General features: G+C 36.6%; 1 protein-coding gene across 5 annotated transcripts in view; it reads right to left on the bottom strand.

Moving 5' to 3' along the window:
* smyd3 (SET and MYND domain containing 3) overlaps nt 1–21,801 on the bottom strand; it is a 303,636-nt gene that overhangs the window by 96,464 nt on the left and 185,371 nt on the right. The gene's annotated exons all lie outside the window — the stretch shown is intronic.

Raw genomic sequence — 21,801 nt, 5'->3', positions numbered from 1 at the left:
CAATTTACATTTTCGCCGGTGGGATGGCAATCTGGGGAGATTAGTCGCCCGCGAACAGGGAGTTTTGTCACGGGCGACTAATCTCCCCGTGTGCCAGAGCCCTAAATAGCAGTAAAAGACAACTGAATAGATAAGAGATAGTTTCAACAGCCAAGCACTGATCCACAAAGAACTAAAAACTTCTGTATGCATCAATAAAAATATGCACTTGTACTACCAATACTAAATTACCAGTGAAACAAGGGACCAGGAAGTGTGCATTGATAAATCCTCTGTCTTTCTATGATTATTGCTAATTTGGTCAAATCAGTCACATTTCTATTGTACTCATTGTACATTGTACTGTTAAGTAATCATTGAAGACGTTTCACTACTCATCCGAGTAGATTTATTTATACTAGATATCCCATGACCTGGATGAGTGAAAATCTTCATAGTCATTTAGCCATGGAGTGATTCCTCCCACCCCGCCCCCATTTTTGTGTATTTCTGTACTTTAGCAGAGTTATTCTGTAGCAATCTCTCTCCTTTAAAAGCCACATGCAGGCTGGATTAAGCCTGTGAAACTTATGCTTTGGTCTTGGCAATATCGCTCTTTATAAAAGCTAATGGTGGGTAAGGGTTAAGTCTGTGACTAAGACCAATGGTCAGGTCAGGACACAAGCAACAACATGGTGAGGCACCAGCCTATGGAAGAATATGACCAGAGGTAAATAGTTAGGACCACCATATGGGGCTTACCTTTCACCAAAATGAAAGTGTTTAAAGTAAATAAAATAAAATGGGCCAGATTCAGTTTTATAAGAAAACGTTATTTTATGGCTCATCACATATAAAACTTATGGGCAAGATTCAATTTAAAGGACAAGGAAAGTCAAAATCTATTAAGCACACTATTAAATAGTACTACTATTGCTGAGTAAAAACGCTATATTTCTGGCTTGCCTAATGAAAGATTTACAGAAATACACATACTAGAAACTACATACTTGTTTCAGTGAACAGCGCCGCCATCTTGTCCAGCATGTCTGTATGGGCTATTGCTGAAAAGCACAAGCCAGTCCCCGGACCGGCCAGCTCACAAATCCCCCCCCCCCCCTGCTCCGATCCCTGCACCTGTTGGCTCACAAACCACCGTCACCCTGCTCCGAAAATGCACTTTTCCATTGTAAAATGTCTGATCTCCTCCCCCTACTTGTGTCTGCCATACTGGTCGTAGTGTCTGTGCAGGAACAGTGCATTATGGGAATCTTCTCTACCCAGCTCAGCTATCTAAACTTGGAAGTCGCATTAGGTTGACTGCCGATCAGCCAATCAGCTATAAAAGTGAAAAGACTTTCACTTTTAAGTTTCCAGTGCAACTAACATACAACCAAAAACTGCTAAATTATTTAATGTGGAGTATGGAAACATGCACTTGCGCTATATTGGATCATATGAATATTATCAATGGCGTATTTATACATAGGTACCAGAGGGCCTGTGCCTAGGGTGGCAACTCATGAGGAGAAATACAGTTTTATTATAGTAGTGTATCTTTAAGGAATCATGGTACACACAAATTTTGGAACAAAAGGTAATATATGTTTCCAGCTACAGTCAGGTGATCCTAATGGGCCAATAAAAGGGTGACCATTTGGGGGTTTTAACCTTGAAAGCAAGTAAGTTGCAGGTAAAACCTAGTCCCTTTGTTAAAGGTATATTGAAGCAGTAGAATTCTTAATAAAGACCGGGGATGACTTTGATGTAGTTGGCCAGCTTGAATTATATTGCAATATATGGACAAACACATGCACAGAATGTAAAAAAGGGAAAGTTGTGCTCACCACTAAATTTTAAACCACTAGGTGTGGGTGCAATGAGGCTGTGACCACAAAAGTCATATAGACAACAACAAAAGATCCTCTCTACTAAGATATGCCCTCCCCTTTAAACAAAACAGGGATTGTTTGTCAATATAGTCGGCCAGCTTGAAGTATATAGCAATATATGGACAAACAATTCCTGGTTTGTCTAGGGGGAGGGCATTTCTTAGTAGCTTAATGCACAAAATGTCTTAATCTCCTATATATTGATAATGGGTGAGTACACACAAATTTTATACACAAATACAAACTAAAGCAGTAGGTTCTACAACCCTACATTTCTGTTTCATCTTTATACCTTTGGCACATAATTTGCCTAAATATTCAACAACATATGTTTTTCCTCCAGAAAGTAAGACTAATAGCATGATTTTTATCTAGATTTATAACTGGATACATACTTGCTCTATTAGAATGTCCATAAGAAGGTTAACAATGATCTACAAACATATGTTTTTATTTGACCCCTGCTGTTGCAAAAGCTATTGCTTCACTATTCAAATATCCTGTGTTTCTGGAAACATTTATTTGTATGAAACAAGCACATCATACTAAATTTAGTTTCCTAAATATACCTTTGAATATATTGTAAACATTTTTCAGAGACCTACTTACGTAAGTGGTGTGGTGTTTATTTTACCCTGGGCTGGAGAGTGCTGCAGGTAGGCTTTGCAGCTAAATAATGTAGCGCATACACTTTGACATAACCCTGAAAGGTTATTGCTCCTACTGAACCTCATGCCCATAGCAATCAACATGATCCATGATGCCCAGAATAAGGAAACATTTTTGGTATTGCTTTTCCTGTTCACTTACAAATATCTTTCAGTGGGGTCTCACAAGTTAAGCACTATATTTTAATGCTTGTCAAAGGAAAATAATGTTAGCTTCATTTTATAATAAGTAGTTCAACTTTACATTTTCACATTTTACCCATTTTACACAATTTGTTAGCTTTCTAAGCAAAACCTTTTTATATAGTCATGAAGGGGTAGCATAGATATCCTATGGGAATAGTTAGTTAATTGTTCTAGTAACGTTAGAGTTTCGACATGGTTAGTTTATTGTGTTAACAATGTTGTTAATAATGCTGTTAATAATGCTTTTACAAGGATTCAACCCCACTAAATGTTAATGTAAAGTGCGTAGAAAACAAATGCCCTATTTCGACCTTGGCATACAGCAGATATAGACTGGTGGGAGAAGTTACCAGAGCATACGTGTGTTGCTTCTCATTTAGCCATTGTATGTAACATAGTAACATAGTAAGTTAGGTTGAAAAAAGACGTACGTCACGTTCAACCTTAATGCCTATATATAAAAAATAACACATAAAAATCATTCATCTTAAAGGGATTCTGTCATGATTTTAATGGAGTACTTTTTATTTCTTAATTACACTGTTTGCATAGCACATAATTCACTCCACCATTTAAAATTTTATTTTTGGACTAACAAATGTATTTTTTAATATATTGGTGTGTAGGCAGCCATCTCAGTGCATTGTGCCCAAGTCTGAGCTTTCAGAAAGAGCCAGCGCTACACATTAGAACTGCTTTCAGGTAACCTATTGTTTCTCCTACTCCCATGTAACTGGAGGAGTCCCAAGCTGGACTTGGATTTCCTACTATTTAGTGCTATTCTGATATCTACTGGGAGCTGCTATCTTGCTACCTACCCACTTTTTATTCATTTATATGGGATTTTTAAAAGCGTATTTATGAAATGGTGAACTCTCCACAAACTGATAAATTCACTTCTAAAAATTACATAGGAATAAATAGAATTTATCTCATATTTTGATAAATTTGCCCTTAATTGAGAAGGGTTTTGGGTTTTGAGGAAAACAGACTGTAAAACTCTAGGCAGTGTCTACTAACGCAAATACGGTGTTTTTCTTGCATTAAAAAGGCATAGATAAAAACATAATTTTGCCTCTTTTTTGAATATGCAGTGGAGTTCTGGGCTCCAAGCCTTTAAAAGGAAATTAATGAGCTGGAAAAAGTGCAGAGACATGCAACTAAACTAGTAAAATTAATTGAACAATTAAACAATAATTAAAGGTTGGTGTTGTTTTCTCTGGAGAAACTGAGCTCACAAGGGGATATCATTACTTTTTACAAGTACATTAGATGACATTATAAGCAGATTGAAAAGGACAAAAACAGGACAAAAAAAAAACAGAGCCCCCTCCCCCCTTAGAGCAACATCAAAGGGGTTGGTGAGCAAATGTTGCTCCAAAGCCATTGGTTGGAGATCACTGCCCTAGAGTAACAACAATATAGTCTATTATTTTGAAGTTATAATTCGAAGAAAGACAAACTCCCAGTGTATGAAGATGAGATGAAAGTGGTCTCTGCACAGGAGAAAGCAAACACAGACTTCCATCAAGGGACTCATTAACTGTGCTGAACCAATTTACAGCTATATTAATAAAGTTATTTTATAGAATCTCAAAAGTTAAACAAATAAAATGAACTGTGTTGTAAGTTAATAAAACATGATTAAGTGGTAACTGAAATATTTCATATCTTTCCACGTGTTGATTATATTTTTTTAGCATTGTATTCTTGCGAAAAATGGAAAAGAAAATGCAGGTAGGATTCCATCTGTAATTCATTAACACCTGTTAAATAAGAAACAGAAGGGATACCATACTTGGGGGTGTTTTATTCCATGTGTTAAAATAATGAAGTTACAGAAGAGTTCATATGGGCTGTAAAATGTTTGATGCAATGTTGGAAAATGTCATCTTTAATCTACAGTAAATTTCAATTACTTATTAAAGTACTTGCCATACTATACCGTTCCTAAAATGGTTTCCATATGTGAATTAGTGAAAGTGGAACTCAAAGCATTGGTAATACAAAATTCTGATTTGTCTTTACCTTTGGATTCTATTTTGGATTCTGGTTCTCTACCCACAACCTGATTGTTTGGGCACATACAAGACTGTAGAAGCCTGTATTGATCATATTTCCTTCATGTTTATGCTAGGTTATCATTTCCCAAGCTAACTAATCATTAGAATAGTATTTGTTGCCAGAAGCTCTAGTTATAGCAGGATATTTACACAACATTCATAATTCTGTCTCAGGATGCCCCACCCAGTTCATCATTTTGCATGCAATAACTGTGATAATTGACTACTGACTGGCCCTAAAGGTAAGATGATGGCATATCTTTTATGTATTTTTTATAGTATACAGATATGGTTGTGGCTTTATAGGCTTTAATATTACAGAATGTTACGTAGGAAAAAGAAAAGATTTTCTCTCACTGTCAGTTTTTAGTACACTTTCATACATATTTAGGCATTGTGATCAGTATAATAAATATATGAAATCATCAAATTATTTTTAAAGAGCACTTGTGTCACTATTTGCCACTAACCACTATCTCACATCCTTTCACATTTAATTTATTCTCATGACATTTACATAGTGGAAAGGTCACGCAAATGCTAACATAAATCGCAATTGATTTTTTTGTTTCTCATTCTAAAACCATTATTGATTTGGCTTTATTAGACATTGTTTTGGGGATCCAGCAACATTTGACAGATCTATTTGACATAAGCACTCTGGGATTAAATAGATTCCTGTAGGACTTTATTTTATATACTGCACCACAGTTAAGAATTACACAGAGAAGTAGCAGTATGCAGTAAACATTGGCACTGACAATAAATAGAAATAGAACTGTTTGGCTTCACCAACTAGAATATATAATCTGGAGTTGTCCAGAGCTTTGAGGGTTAGCAGTTAATATACCAATTTACAGAGTGGACAGAATTCCATTTGTAATAGTTATTTGATGGGTACTTGTAAACCTTAGGGATTCTTAATTGCAAGGCACTTCTCAAGAAACAAAGAACTTGGAAATTCAATATTGACAAACATGATAGTAACACACAGCATGTCATAATAGATCATAGGTTATAATTACTCATAGTTACTCCCCCTCAACTTAATATCTACAATACAAGACATTTTTACTTAAGAAATTATGATTACATTTATATACAGTTGAAGACTAAAACAGCATTCTCAAACCATTAAAGGAGAACTAATCTTAACCTAAGAATTAGGACAGAAATGTTTGGGCTTCTGTACCAGCCCAAGGCAACTACAGCAGGATCTGTACCTCCAAAGATGCCCCAGTTGCTCTACATTTTACTTCTGGTGATTCACTGCACATGCTCTGTGCTGCTTTCAGTTACTGAGCTTAGGAATGGATGCACAATATACTGTATATAAAGAATATAAATGTCACTATACAGGTATAGGATCCATTATCCAGAAAGCTTTGAATTATGAAAAGGTAATTTCCCATAGACTCCATTTTTTCTCTGTAATAATAAAACAGTACCTTGTACCCAACTAAGATATCATTAATCCTTATTGGAGGCAAAACAATCCCACTGGGTTTATTTAATGATTTTTAGTAGACATAAGGTATGGAAATCCAAATTACGGAAAGACCCCTTATCCGAAAACCCCAGGTCCCGAGCATTCTGGATAAGAGGTCCCTTACCTGTATTATGGGATTAGGATTATTAGTAAATAATTTAGATTATTAGTACATGGGAGATCTGAAACCAGTGCAATTAGTATTAGAATATAATAATCAGATCTGTAGCATAAGATTATATGACAGGCAAACTTTACTTTCTGCTTGATGATTTGTGACAACCCCTAAGCTTAGCTTCTCAACAGCTGCCCAGAGCGCACTGAGCATGGGAGTGTCGCAGACATTTGTAACAGAACCCAAGATGGGGAGCCCCTGTGACAACAATGAAGCCCAGATCATTACTACTATAGAGATGCTCAACCTTTAATCTTGTACAATAGGCGCAATATATGAAACATGGCAATTTTAGTCATATTCATTTTTAGGGTTTAGTTCTCCTTTAAGATAAAGAAAAAATCCTATGGGTATTAATAGATTTCCTATAATAAAAAAACTGTCATGCCTTAACACCTTGTCGCCTGTTCAGCCAAGCAGAATAGTCATTTATCTGTTTCCTTTTTGCAGCATATGTACGCTTATTTCATTTTGATCATATGACCTGAATGATGCATTTGCTATTAAAGAATAAGTTCACCTTTTTTTTTTCTATTAATAAAATAACTCTAAACAGCTTCCCAGATTGCCTGCCTTTGTCCCTCTGTTCTTTCTTACCTGGTTGCTGAGTTACATTCTGCTCTATTCCACTCCTTCCTTGTTCAGAGTGAAGCTCCGCCCCCACTTCCTGTTCAGGTCTCTCACTGCACCGACAACTTGTCGGCAGGGGAGAGTCCCTTCTGGGCATGCCTGGAGGCAGCAGGAGCCAGCCTGTGCATGAGCAGGCTTTTTTTTTTCCAGGAGGGTGGGGGCTTCTGCTCTCTCTGAAGACTTTCAAACATGGCACATGTGACTGCAAAGCACCAGGGGGAAGTGCTGGACACAGTGGATTAAGGTAGTCTTATTTTAAAAATTAAGGTAGTGTAAAGTGTAGAGAATAGTAGTCTAAGGCTAAATATATGATTTGTTTTTTTAACATTTACATCTCCTTTAAGAAACAAAACAGTCTAGACATATAATAAAATAGACAAGCATAAATCTGAGCATTCTACAAAGTATGCACTGTTGTTAGTAGAGGCCTGAAAATTAGCAGCAGTAGTGCCTATAAATATTTATATCAAAACACAAAAGCTGAACTATGCCCCACATATTAAACAATTATACCCAAAGAATAATCATTAGATACTGCAAAATCAATATATTAACCAGTTTAAAATAGAAAAAAATGTGATAGTATCCTCTATAATACATACACAGTCAGTTGTCTGCATATTACTAGGTATTTCAACCAGCAATATGGTAAATACATTTAACTCCAGCTCTTTTTATTACTTGTCCTGAGTTAAAACATTTAGGAGCAAAGCTGAGTGTTTCTAAACCAGGATTACAGAAACTGCACTGTTACCTTATGAATGTCACAATGCCGTTTTATGTTACAGGATTTTTTACTTAAATGGATTCTTGGGAATTCTGAATTTATTGTAGAGACACAAGAACACCCTGAAGAACTGTGAAAAAGCCAACCATCCTATTATATTATTATAGTAGCTAAACGAACGCAACACAAATATGGTAGTACAGACTCAACCAAAGAACAATTTAATAACAGTATCTTATTATTTACAAAGAGTGTTTAATATTGAGGTGGATGATAGAATTGTGACCTTTCTCTATACTATGAGTAAAACCATCCTGAGAAAACTAAACTGTAAAAATGAATGTGAGTTATAGTGACACTTCCTGAAATAGATCATATTTAACATTCTGGGCTGTGTGTGTGCTCCTTTGTGCAATATGGGATACATATACATAAGCAGTATTAAGCATGGGACATTACCTGGAAAGAACTCTGGATTTATGGCAGGCTGTTTGGTCCATTTAGTTTACATTTAACTCACTAGTTACTACTAGGTTTCTACAAAGCACTGTTTATGAGATATTTATTGGGGCCCACATTTTCAAGTAATGCCATGTCAGAGTATTTTTCTATGGGAAGGCTCTCAATGTTTCTTCTTAGGGGTCAAGCACATATACATGTGTCACCTGAGACTTTAAATGTAGCTACATCTGTCAGTTGCTGTCATGATAAAGGCATCCAATAATGGATTTCTAACCAATAGTCTCTGAATGCAGTGTCATTAGAGAGCAGCTACTTAAGCAATTAGTGAGAATAATTAGTTACTACCAAGGGTAAATATGCCGGTAAGCCTTTTGGCTGGAAACAACTCAAAACATCTTAGAATGGGGCTACCAACATTGTTCCTATTCCTATTTGTGTATTTACTGGTATATGCATCCAATAAGCCTCATTTATGAACATAAGTGTGGTATCACTAAACTGGATGCGTGAAAGTGATGCAATAGTCACTCTGGAACTTTTGCCCAATCCACAAACAGTTAATGCACAAGAGTGTTTGTTTTGACGCATTACAACTGTGTCAGACGCAACTTTCTGGTAGAATTCAAGGGAACCCAGGTGAAAAATATGGTAATTTACACCCAAAATGTGTAAAAAAGAAGGACCTCCCAAAGTGCAGGATTATCAAATATTAACACTATACAATAACATATTTACTTTACTGTAAAGTGCTCTATCCCTAAGACAAAAAGGAAAAAAAAATGTTTTAGCAAATGTAGCACAACATGACTCAGTAAGTGCCTTTATTAGCGTCACTGAAATCCAAGGTTTATTTACAACATGCAACAAATTCACAACAGTGATAGAATTCTCTAGAATGGGGCATGCCCTGATTACTATGAATTTCTGATTCATCAGAGCAGCTCCGCTCTGTCACTGATACACACCAAGGGTGCACAATAGATTCCTGCTTTGAGCAGATATGATTAACATGGGAACCCACAAATGCTTATCTGTATTCTAACAAGTCAACAACTTCCACTGCAAAATGTTCATGGTGCAGAAAATGGCTGCCAAACTTAATTTTTGTCTATGCAATTATTAACGATGATCATACAATGGTTAAAATGATTATTACTTTTCCCACACTTGCTTGGACCACTCAATAACATATTAATTGGAAAACTGCTGAACCCAATGAGTTGAACTTAAAGGGTAGAAGTACTGTTAATATTAAGGCAGTAAATATATTTTTCCTCCACTATGTGAAATGCATGTCCTGTACATGTTGGAGCCACACTGACAACTTGAAAGGAAACAAATCAAAATCACAGCTGTTTTCTGATAAAAATCAGGAGGTTTTTTTTTTTCTTTGCAAGAATTAAATCTTAAATGTTTTACAGCCAAACCACTTTGATTGATCACTATTATTACAAACTAATATCGCAGTTTCACCATATGAAATATAAGTTTAAGCGACAGAAAATCAAAACCTTCACATGCAAAACAGGATTGTCAGAGCTGTATGAAATAAACATCAAATCTCAGCCTCTGCATGTGAATTGCTTTATATCTGAGTCCATAAGAAGGCAACACTCAGCAAACAGGTTCATTGTCTGCATTTCACTTGTACAGCCTGAAAGTAATTTGGCTATCATTAAACACAACACAGCTAACTACACATGTATCATTTAGATATGTCACTTATTCAAACATTTAGGACAGATGGATTTATTCATGTCAATAAGTAAACATCTGCATAATGTATCTTTGGTATATACATGTAAAATGATACAAAAATTGAGCCAGCAAAGAAAATACAAATGTGTCCTCATTATACAGTGAATAAGGAGCAACCACGTCACACCAGAATAAGCCATACCTTTTCAATATGATGCTTGTTGTTTTGTATGTGTTGGTTTACATGAAGCTCTAGATATAACATATGTTAATGCTTGTCCTGTTATACAGGTATGGGATCCCTTATCCGGAAACCTGTTATCCAGAAAGTTCCAAATTACAGAAAGGCCATCTACCATAGATTCATTATAAGTCTAATTATCTCATCTCAAAAAAAATGGCCTTTTTCTCTGTAATTATAAAACAGTATCTTGTACTTGGATATAAATAAGATATTACTAAGATATAAATAATCCTTATTGGAGGCAAAACCACCCTATTAGGTTTAGTCAATATTTAAATGATTTTTTAGCAGACTTAAGTTACGGAAAGATCCCTTATCTGGAAAACCCCAGGTCCCGAGCATTCTGGATAACAGGTCCCATACCTGTATTAGTGTTACAAGGGTGGGTTATGAGGCTGCAATGTGGCACAACCTACAGTTGCCGTCTTGCTGCAGGTAGGGACTTTGATTTCAAGATTTGACTATTGCTATCGAAAAACACATCTAGGATTGCCTATTGGCATTTATTTTAATCACATAACTAATGTATATTACCTGCCTTGTTGCCCATGAACTGCATTGCAGATCAAGAGATGTATTATTTACTAACTGCCCCTTTCTTTACTGAAGTTGCCATGGTAAGGGCTGCTTACCATAACAGACATTTCTTCTATGTGATTTTATTAGGAGTGTAACATCTAAAGGGGTTGTTCACATTTCAGTTAACTTTATGTAGAGAGTACTATTCTAAAACAATTTGCAACTGGTCTTTATTTTTTATTATTTGTAGTTTTTTAGTTATTTTTTTTTTCAGTTTAGCAGCTCTCCAATTTAGAGCTTCAGCAGCTATTTGTATACTAGAGTCCAAGTTACCTTAGCAACCAGGGAGGTGTTTGGATGAGAGACTGGTATATGAATAGTAGAGGTCCTGAATAGAAAAAAAAAGTTTCAAAAAGTAACAATTAAATTGTAGACTCACAGAACAATAGTTTTTTGGCTGCTGGGGTCAGCAGTAAAACTGCAAAGAGTTGGAAGAAGAAGGAAAATAATTCCAAGACTTTAACAAATAAACAAAGTTGCTTAGAACTGCCCATTCTATAGCATTCTAAACATTAACTTAAAGTGAACCATCCCTTTAAGCTGGACATACAAGGCCAATTGGAGTTGCTGACTATGTCAGTTTTATCCAGGTTGGCAGCTTATTGGTCCATGTACATGGCCAAAACAACATTTCCCAATCAACAGATCATGACGGCAGGAAAATTCTGTGACTAAGGACTACACTGGGCACCACCCTTGCTAAAGGGGTTGCACAAGCCTCTAAATCTGATTTAATTGTTGGCCCTGAAATAATTAATCCAATCAGCCCAGTTTGGCCCACTGCATTGGTGGCCAAATAAGAGAGTCTTCTCATTTGAAAGCTTTCTGTCATGTGTCATGCATTATATACCAATGAGTAATCACTAAATGATCTCTGAAACAGGTACTTGATATCCAGAAAGTTCAGAATTATAGGAAGGTCAACTCCCATAGAGTCCATTTTAACAAAATAAATGAATACCATCATCAGCTTAATGATTTCCAACAAACCCTAAACTTAGCTTCTCAATTGCAGCCCAGAGCACAATGAGCATGTACAGTGTCACTAATACTCAAATGATGGACTAACAAGATCCAAGATGGAGATCTGCTATGGACATTTAGGGGTATATTTATCATGCTGTGTAAAAAGTGGAGTAAAACATCACTGGTGATGTTGCTCATAGCAGCCAATCAGATGCATTGCTTTGATTTTCTAACTGTTAAAATCTAATTGCTGATTGGTTGCCCTGGGCAACATCACCAGTAATGCTTCACTCCACTCCAGCATGATAACTATAGCCCTTAGTGTTACAGAGCTGGTGAACCTCTGAACTGGCACTGCAAGTTCAGAACACAAAATATAGCTATATTCATTTCTAGGCCTTAGTTTTCCTCCAAGGCTGTATAGCTGGCACCCCTCGAACTTTGCCTCGGGTTCATGGGTGCTTATAAATAAATATGGCCCTAAGCCCAGATACGGACTACTGATTTAAAGCCATGTGAGCCATGTTTAGCTATTGGCAGCAGTACATTAATAGATAAAAGAGCAAGCGTTTATTTGGTTAGTGATTTCAGATTCACTTCTCATGACTCACAGGAACTAAAGTTTCCTAAATGTTAGAGAAGAAAGCAATATTACACTAAATGATGAATATCTTAGAGCGTATTGATTGGGGCTGGCAGCATCCAACCTGGAACCATTTGTAGAATCTGTAAACACGGAAGAACTTATTCACTCGAATACAATCACCAGCGAAGTAAAAGATGGGCATGAGAATGATTGATGAGAGACGCTGAGTTTTGGAACATTTCAGTTTAGCCTCACATGTGCCTCTCATTTTGGAAGCAAGCACTTCAGTGCCTTTGGCAGTTCCAGTCAGGATGAAAGGATAATTGAAAGCTGTTCTGTGTATTTTGTCTCTCAGTCTGCCTGTGTAACCTTATATTTGTAGCTAAAAGAACCAGAAAGTGATCATAACAGAAAATACTTCAAAAAAGATCTGCTGTTGGTGTGGTACTTTTATTTCAATCAGTGTCCAGTTTATGGACCCATTGTATATACTATGAAATAATGTGCCTTTAATAAGTACCAATATAACATGCAATATAACATGCATGCAACCTATGTACTGTTTCGCTTCCCCACTGGAAACTTCAATAATTGGCTTTTTTATTTCTTCATACCTTATTTTTTACCTTTTATCAAGGGGCTTAAATAAATTCAACTAAAAAAAACACATTAAGTGGTTGGAGTTTCCACATGGTTTTCATAGAAAACTTCTATTTTGACCCCCCCCCGTTACTCCATTAAGGGACATCAGGAGGGTACAGGAGGTACTGGACTTAGGGGCCCTGTGATGGGGGGGGGGGGCTGAGAGTTGTAAAAGTATAATTTGCTGGTTGCAAAAATGATGAGGGTTGTGAGGAAGAGGGGTTGCAAGTGGATTATGGGCAAGGAAAAAGGTTCCTGCCCCGTAAAGCTTAGAATCTAGGTGGGTAGGGAACTTACAGACATAAAGGAGGATATTAAAGGACAAGGAAAGTGGAATTCACTGGGGGTGCCAATGTGTTAGACACCCCTCAGTGAATATAATAAATTACCTCTGACCAGTCAGGGTGCTATTCCAATGCCTCATTTCCAGCAAGCCTCTTCTTGTGTCCTGGACATGCACAGTAGAGTAAAGATCAGGACTTCAACTTCAGCTAAGGTATTCTTTGAAATTCCTTAAACATTATATTTAAAGGGAAGCACCTCTGAACAATGCAAATATCTATAAACAGACGTGAAACACTGTGTACAGCATTTTATTAAAAAAGTATATTTTTCTAATATGTGCCATTGTATTATTCCACCACCATGCTCATCCTCAAACCAAGGGCACAGCACACAAATGCTTTACTATATCTGCAAATGCATTGAGGGGACTGTGTCTTTTAATCTCACCCTTCTGGTCTAATTGCAGAAATACATTCAGTTTTGCTCGTTTCTTTTGTGGTGAGCAAATGGCACAAATTGGTGGCAAAAATGGAAATTTTGAAATGTAAATGGCAATTTAAGGGAACCCTTTGATACATTATTGGATATAAATTAACTGTTTGTCATGTTTGATTTAAGAACATATAGCTTTTCCTTTTTATTAACAGTTTAAAAAAAATTGCAGCTAAAGACATTGTGCCAAATAATATGAAGGCATAAAATGGCTTCCTGAAAGGAGAATTGGTTCAGCAGCCCTATAATGATCTGTTCTGTCAAATTTCTGTCAAAATCTGTCAAATCTACAGCTGCTCGTCATCTTCTGATCTTGTCAGGGCATCTTTTAAGTGTCAGTGACTCTGCACATGCTCAGTGTGATCTGAGATGTTGTTGAGACATTAATACCAACATTAAAACAGCAGCAGAAAGCGAGGTTATATCTGTTGTATATCTGATGTTACATCTGAGCACAGTATTGGTAATACGTATATGGACAAGTTCTGCTAGGAAAAGGACATTTAGGTTGATATTTGTATACAATTTGCAGCACATTTTTTAATGAGCCATGATTGGTCAAATACATTTTTCTTTAAATGCAGTTGCCAAAAGTACATTTTAGATCCATCATATATAAATGGTTGTTTCTCTAGAGATTCCAAACCCTCACACTGCAGAAACTAATTCTGTATCTTGTACTGAGGGAGATATAAAGGGCAACAAAGACATGTCTATGAGTAATATGGCTCTGCTGTTTCTGATGTAGTTCAGCTGGCAAAGGAAATGAAATATAAAGGTGATCCTTACATTCTACTCTCAACAAATCCTAGCTACATGTCAAAATTCTATTTTTATTTTTTAGGTGATTAAGTAACCTTAAAACATTAAAAACATCAGTCTCACAGAGAATAGGCATAGTGAAATCTAAAATTACCTGCATGCATAAATATTTCAGGCATAGCAACTGTTATCCAAAACCCATTATCCAGAAAGTCCAAATGACGGGAAGGGCTTCTCCTATAGAGCCCATTTTAAGCAAACAACTCACATAAAAATGATTTCCTTTTTCTCTGTAATAATAAAACAGTGCCTTGTACATGATGGTAACTAAGCTGCATCCATATTGGTGACAAAACACTTCTATAGAGATACAAATCACAGAAAGATCATTCTGGATAATAGATCATATACCTGTACCATAAAATATCACCCCAAAAAAACCATTCTGCAAATGACCACATTTAGCATTAGGAACTGTGACAAACACACAGAGCACCCAACACATGTGGCCCACCGCCTCACTTAGGGGCAGATTTATCAAAATGTGAGATTAGTGCTCATTACACAAAAACTCACCTGCTTTCTATTGATTCCTATGGGGTTTTTAAAAGCATATTTATCAATGGATGAAAGTTAAAGTTCACCATTTGATAAATATGCTTCTAAAATCCCATAGGAATAAATAGAAAGTAAGTGAATTTTATGGCGTGAGCTCTAATCTCAAATTTTGATAAATCTGCCCCATAGAATCAAGACCAAGAAATAGGAGCAGCATGAGAAATTGGAACTGAAAGAGCATCAGGAAAATAACACCATTATATGTATATACAATTCTGAATTATCTAATAATGTGGCATAATGGCTAATCCAACCAGACAGCCCTCATAGCAATATTTATTGAGCATCCTCTAAGTCTGCCTTCAAAATGTTTTGCCACACTGTGGAAAGAATATTAATTTTTGCCATGGAAACTACAGCAATTATTGACATTGTGAATACATTATATTGGAGACCTGCATTTTTCTCAGGTTACTGCCTTTAAAAAGTGCAGCCATAACTGCTTTTATTCTTAAGGGTAGTGGTGGGTCGTTCCATCGAGGGTATGAGCTCTGCATAATTTGATTTTGAAGCTGATTGCATTACATATGTAGTCATGTATACATTCAGCTAGTCATTGCTATATACATATACATAGTCATACATATACACATATGGACATTGCATACCAATAATTCATAGTGGACCACACTATGCAGACAACAGAAATAAGAATACACCTCTTTCAAGCAATGGGGTCATTAATATTAGTATGCATTGTTTTGCATATTCTAGGTGATATATTCTTTATAAAAATAAGGTAGTTACAGAAATGCTTTGTTCATAGCTGTACTGCCCAGACATTCATTCATTTAGATACATGCACCTAGTCCATTTAATGGTCAATAGTATCTAATTCAGTAGGTTTCATTCTTACTTTATCCATAATACATAGTTAGATATACTGGCAATATTAATGGTGTAGGAATAGGCAATACAGGTTGCTAAAAAAAAATAGGAATACAAAGTATACAGTATGCATTCCAAGAATTTCTCACAGCAATTAGTGTGTAGTGTGTGTATAAATGCAATAACGCATAGAGGATATGTCATGTGCATACATTAAACTGATTGTTATTTAGAGAGGTAGTTCTCTTCTTTGGATGCACAGTCCAGGGCTTTAGGATGTGCCAACAGAAGCAGGTTTAAATAAGTGAGTAGCAACAAAGAAAGTAAACCTGTAAGAATTATGTATCAGATTACAGAGCCAGCTGTGCCCTATTACAGAAACCCTTAACCTGAAAACCTGTGACTCAGAGGGAAAATAAATGATAGAGAAATCTTACATACAATGCAGTTATAAAACCAGATTGGCAGAGGGTTACTAAACTAATATTTGGGCAGCACAAATCTCTAGCAACATCTGTCAGGAGAACTGTGATAGGTAAAAGGGCAGTTGACCATAAAATTAACGTTTAGGGGGGCATTTAATAAAGTACATTTTTTTTTCATGATTCGTGTTTTTTGCACTAAAACTCAAATTGTAAAAAACCCACATTTTTTTGTGATTTATTGAGCATAAAAACCATGAAAAGCACTAATACAAAACTTCACCATATTAAAGCTGTTGCATTCAGGTAGAAGTCAATGGAAGCTGTTCTAGGCAAATTGTAACAATCTTTATTTTGGTCAATGGGCAGATTCTAGCTCAACCTCTACAAATATGAAAATCAGAATGTTAATAAATCTGCCCCTTAGTATCATGATGGTGGCATTTTAAGACTTTTTGCAATTTATCTTCTTTTTTTTATTTTCAGTAGTTTTTGAATTATTACATTTTTGTTCTCCAGCCCTACAATTTCGATTTCAACACCTATGAGGTTGCTAGAGCCCATCATACCTTAGCAACCAGGTAGTGGGGCAAATATCAGACTGGATGATGAATAGGCTGGGGCCTGGAGCAATAAAACAGAGATTGAACAAATTGGTACTAACATAAGAAAGCCTCACATCTAGCTCTTCTTTGGATTCTAAGAGATTGTTTTTTCATCAAGTTTTTCCTCTGTGGTTTCCAATACATGCATCTTCACTGATATCAGGTGGCACAACAAAAATGTATATTGGAAATAACAAGCATTGTCATGGTGATCTATAAAATAAAATGCAAAAACTTTTTAATCATTATTTTTCATCCTTTTCAACCTTTATTATTACTATAATTATTACACCACTGGTTAATGCCTTTTAACTTGGATTGTCACAGGCCTCTGCATTCCTGCAGTCGCCAGTGCCAGGCCTAGATTTACTGGTATCCAAGACCCTGCTATCCCACCTCCCTACCCCTCCCCTAACTTGCGAAATAACAAACTTGCGGAGCAGCAATGGCCTGCATGTGCCGACACTGTGCTCTGCGCCTTGCACGAGGTGGAGAGCACAGCCCGACCCATTACAGAAGTGTTGAATGAGCACTAAGAGGGCACGCTCGTGCATCCCTCAGTGCAACAGTCCCTCTTAATAAATGACACTTATAATTTTTGTTGTCATTTTAAGAATAAGCATATTTTTTTAGTTAATTTTTCCATTGCGCTACAATCTGCCCTTTGACCAAAGCATTTGTCACAACTGACCCCAATGAATTTGGCAGGGGAAAAACAAGATAAAAATGCCCACTGACTCCAATACATTTTTCACAAGAAAAAGATGCAGAGAAAAAACACCCATTGATGCCAATGCCTTAGGTGAGAATTTTTCTAGTTTTGAGAATTTTTCAGCATGGGAACAGGGTACTTTCTCTCATCCCTAATTTTGAGATGCTGAGTACTGTTTCTATGGTTTGGGAGAACATTCCAGAAAACAAAAAAAATAAACCTCACTGATACAGTTAGCAGAAAATCTAAATTTGCTGGGTGCTGCTCATTAGCTGTAACATGATTAATTCCCTGATAATATATTGCTGGCTTGCCAGTAAAGTATATTCATTGAAACAGATCCCATTATTCTGGGTCAGCATTGCTATTACAAACTGATGATGGTTTTTAATAGCTAAAATTCCCATGAAACAAAGCGTAGCTTTAGATAGAGCGTTATAGCTTCCCCAGGCACCCAACCCACTTGTTAACAATTGGTAATGACTGATTGCAAAAGGCATTTCTGCTTAATTAAATTATGTTGCATACAGTATAATGATAAGATTGCAACTGTAGCCTTTGCCGACGAATAATACCCTTCAGTAAAAGCATTTCCAAAACAGGATCCTACACAAGATCATTTAAAAATGCCAGACTTTTTGCATTAATCAGAGGTTCAAGTTTATCCTATGCTAAATGGAGCAACACATATATTCTGCTGTATTTCCTTTCTTGTCAGTAGTAAACCTATAGCCTCACTGGAAATTTTTTGGCCAATACAAAATTATTTTAGGAATTAATGCACAAAGAGCACAGCTACTGGCACTTTAACAGTTGCCCCCTGCAGGTACTTCTAGTTAAGGTCACTAGTTAGGGTTGCCAATGGCCCCGTCCCGCACAGTTACTCCACCAACCTGCTATAGCTGCTAAGCCTTCAGTCTGCCCCAGTCTGCCCCAATCCCCCCCTCCCATGTCAGCTCCCCTCAGGTTGCTAGGCTCCACCCTGATCTCCCCATTCTCCACCCACTGATGCATTACAACACCACTCTGCCCTTTCACAAGTGGCCCATATACTGGAGGAGATGGCAATTAGTAAATGAGTGAAACTGCCCCATTTTGCTTTGCCTAAAAATGTGTGACATGCCAACATTTTGTCAAATACATTGAAATCAATGGGGTTTTTTTGTCTCAGTTTTCTCACACCAAATGCATTGAAGTCAATGGTCATTTTTTTTCCTCAAGATTTTTTTTGCACCGAATCCATTGGAGGAAGTGGTCTTTCTTTCTTTTCTCAATGTTTTTTCTTGCAACAAATGCATTGGAGTCCATGGGTGTCTTTTTTTTACACATAAAAAATGCGTTTTTTTTTTTCTTTTTTTGGCTAAACAAAATGCATTGCAAACTTCTACCACAGATCTGCAAAAATTTCTGCCACTTGGGAAATAGCAAACCATACTGGCATCTAACATAGCTGTTTCTACTTCATTTATCTCAAACAGTAGCAGTCATGTCCTGCTTTACAGCTTTAGTTCTTGTTATATTTATAACAGAGATCTAAAAAGCAGTGTTTGCAGCAACAATATGATGTTTAAATTTTATTTCTGGAAGGACTGTGAAAATGTCATTGCCGTTATGTGCTGGCAGCCATTCTGCTTTTAAAAGACCAGGGCACATTCTGCTTTTTCGACAGCTGTACCATAAAAAAGAGCTGCTTAGCAACATGGAAGCAAGAGTTTCCTTGTGATATTTCCCTCTATAGCACTGTAATGTGCAATAGGTAGCACACACCCCATTCTACTGAATGAAAAGCAGATGCTGGTGGGAAAAAAAGTTTTATAGATTTTTGTGGTTCTGTTGAGTGAGAGAACATCCTATGTGCAATATCAAGTATTAACAGTCAGATGTAGACACTAGCGTCTACCCTAATTCATGATTCATGACAAATTTATTAAAGTATTATTAGTATATATGTATGCATTCTAAATATGCTGCAGCTAATGAAGTCCATGTATTTTTATATAATGGTTACATGTAAAAACTGTTTTTTTCAGTGTTATTATTAACTGTTTGATTATAGTGGTGATGAGTAAAAGCTTTTACTGGAATTTAAACTACCCCTTTTACTGAAAAAGCAGCTGGTTTTAAGCAAGAAGATTTTTTCCGCTCACTTATTTCTGTTTCTTTTACAGGCAGAAGTGAATCGGATGTGAGTTCCCAAAGCCTAGATCTCCTTTCTTCTGAGCTTTGAAGCCAAACTCTTGATCATTTTCTTAATAAATGGCCCACAATCATGGAACAATGAATGTGATTAACTAAAGGAGCAATAAAGATCCACGTTTTAGCATTGCAAAGGAGCTAGGGAAAAAATCAAAAGCAAGATTTTGACCAGGACACAAGTCTTTTGAAAAAGCTTTAAATATTAGCTCAATTTGCCTTCTGTTTCTACATATGGGGAAGGAACATCTATCTATAATAATTCTGGTTAGAACATATCGCACAAGAAAGTGAAATTGGTGATTTACTTAATTTTATCCCCTGTTAAGGTCAGTATGCATAATCTTTATATACCGAGGACAGGCATTATGAAAGAGTCATATTAATAAAGCCCCCTGACATTTCTTATCCTCCTTCTCTAATACCATTGCCTCTTATTAACCTTTCTGCCACACTCTCACTATTGGATTACTGAGTTTTCAGCTCTTATTTTCATAAGATATTGGGCAGGTCATTGGTGGCAACCATCTAAATCTTGTTTAATAAAAGCCGCATATTGTCTATGAAACATGATTACTTCCAGCAATGGAACTTCTCTGTATATTCCTCAAAAATCCAGGACAACTGCCAAGCTTTTCAATTGTATGCAGCTTGGCCACATATACAGATAGTCTGGTAGCAATAAGCATATGCTAATAACAGAAGTTTGGCCTCGCCCATTTCCAGATTGATTAGCTACTTAATTCATATATGAATAGGCAATGATATAAATTTTCCTTTTGTATCTAGTGGAATCAAGTTAGAGCTTCATCATTCCATAAGCAGTGCCAGAACTAGGGGAAGGCAAAAGAAGCTCTTACCTCTTATGCCTACCCCTAGTCTGCCTGTGCTCTCTTTCCCCCACTGCCACTTACCATTGTGTGCCTCCCCCTGCAAAGTCCCTGCACATGCGGGGGGAGGGTGCGGGGTGAGCTGGCCGGCTTGCCCACCTCTGGGTATAAGCTATGTATAAACAAAGTTAGAACTAAAAAATGTTTGCATAGAGATTAAGCCAATGCAGTGTTTCATAAAATTAGCATATAATACTTAAAGTGCACCTATCAGTGGAAAACTGTTTCCTCCACTGGAATTATAGGCTAATAGAGCACTCAGTTTAGGAGAAACAATGCCATTTTGTGCAAAAAATGCTTCAGACCAAGGCTATGCCATACACACAAGGAGGAAGCAAGTGGCCATGTTTAGACACAAGCCTGTAAATGATGCTTAGTGTCCCAGCTTGATCATTAAGCTCACATGTGTGAATAAAGCTCTCTCCCAGTGCAGGAACCTTATCATTTATTATAAGCATTTTTTGCACCTAATGGTTTTGTTTCCCTCAGCCAGAGCCCGGCCTCTGTTTACTTGCACCTCTGGTGGGTAAAAAAAAAAAGAACATTTCCACATATTGGTAGGAATGTAAACTACATCTATCCACATTGTCACCACACTTGACCTATTTTAATTCTAAATTTTCTTCATTTAGAAGCCAAAAGTTATGGAATCTGGAAGCTGATATACTGTCTCCCATGAAAAAGGTTTAATTTAATATACTCAGGTAAGGTCCCATTAACAGGCCCTATTTTAGAATAATTATGTAATAAAACAGGAAACAATACTTAAGACTATTAATTTTTAAGACAGCACAGGACTCTGTTTCCTTATTATGAACATGGGTTGTATAAATTTCAACATTAAAGAGAAAAGCTTTTAATTTTCATATTCCATGGCATCATTTGACTTAACCCAGGCAACTTGTATTAACATGAAATATGATTAAATATCCTGACCTGCCCTGACCACATCACTATGTTAACAGCGTTTCTTGCGTCTACCATATCAACTGTTGTTTCTGCCAAAGT

Source organism: Xenopus tropicalis, chromosome 5 (genome assembly GCF_000004195.4).
Source record: "Xenopus tropicalis strain Nigerian chromosome 5, UCB_Xtro_10.0, whole genome shotgun sequence".
NCBI lineage: Eukaryota > Metazoa > Chordata > Amphibia > Anura > Pipidae > Xenopus > Xenopus tropicalis.
Note: the sequence above shows the minus strand (reverse complement) of the source record. Positions and strands in the feature narration are given on the sequence as shown.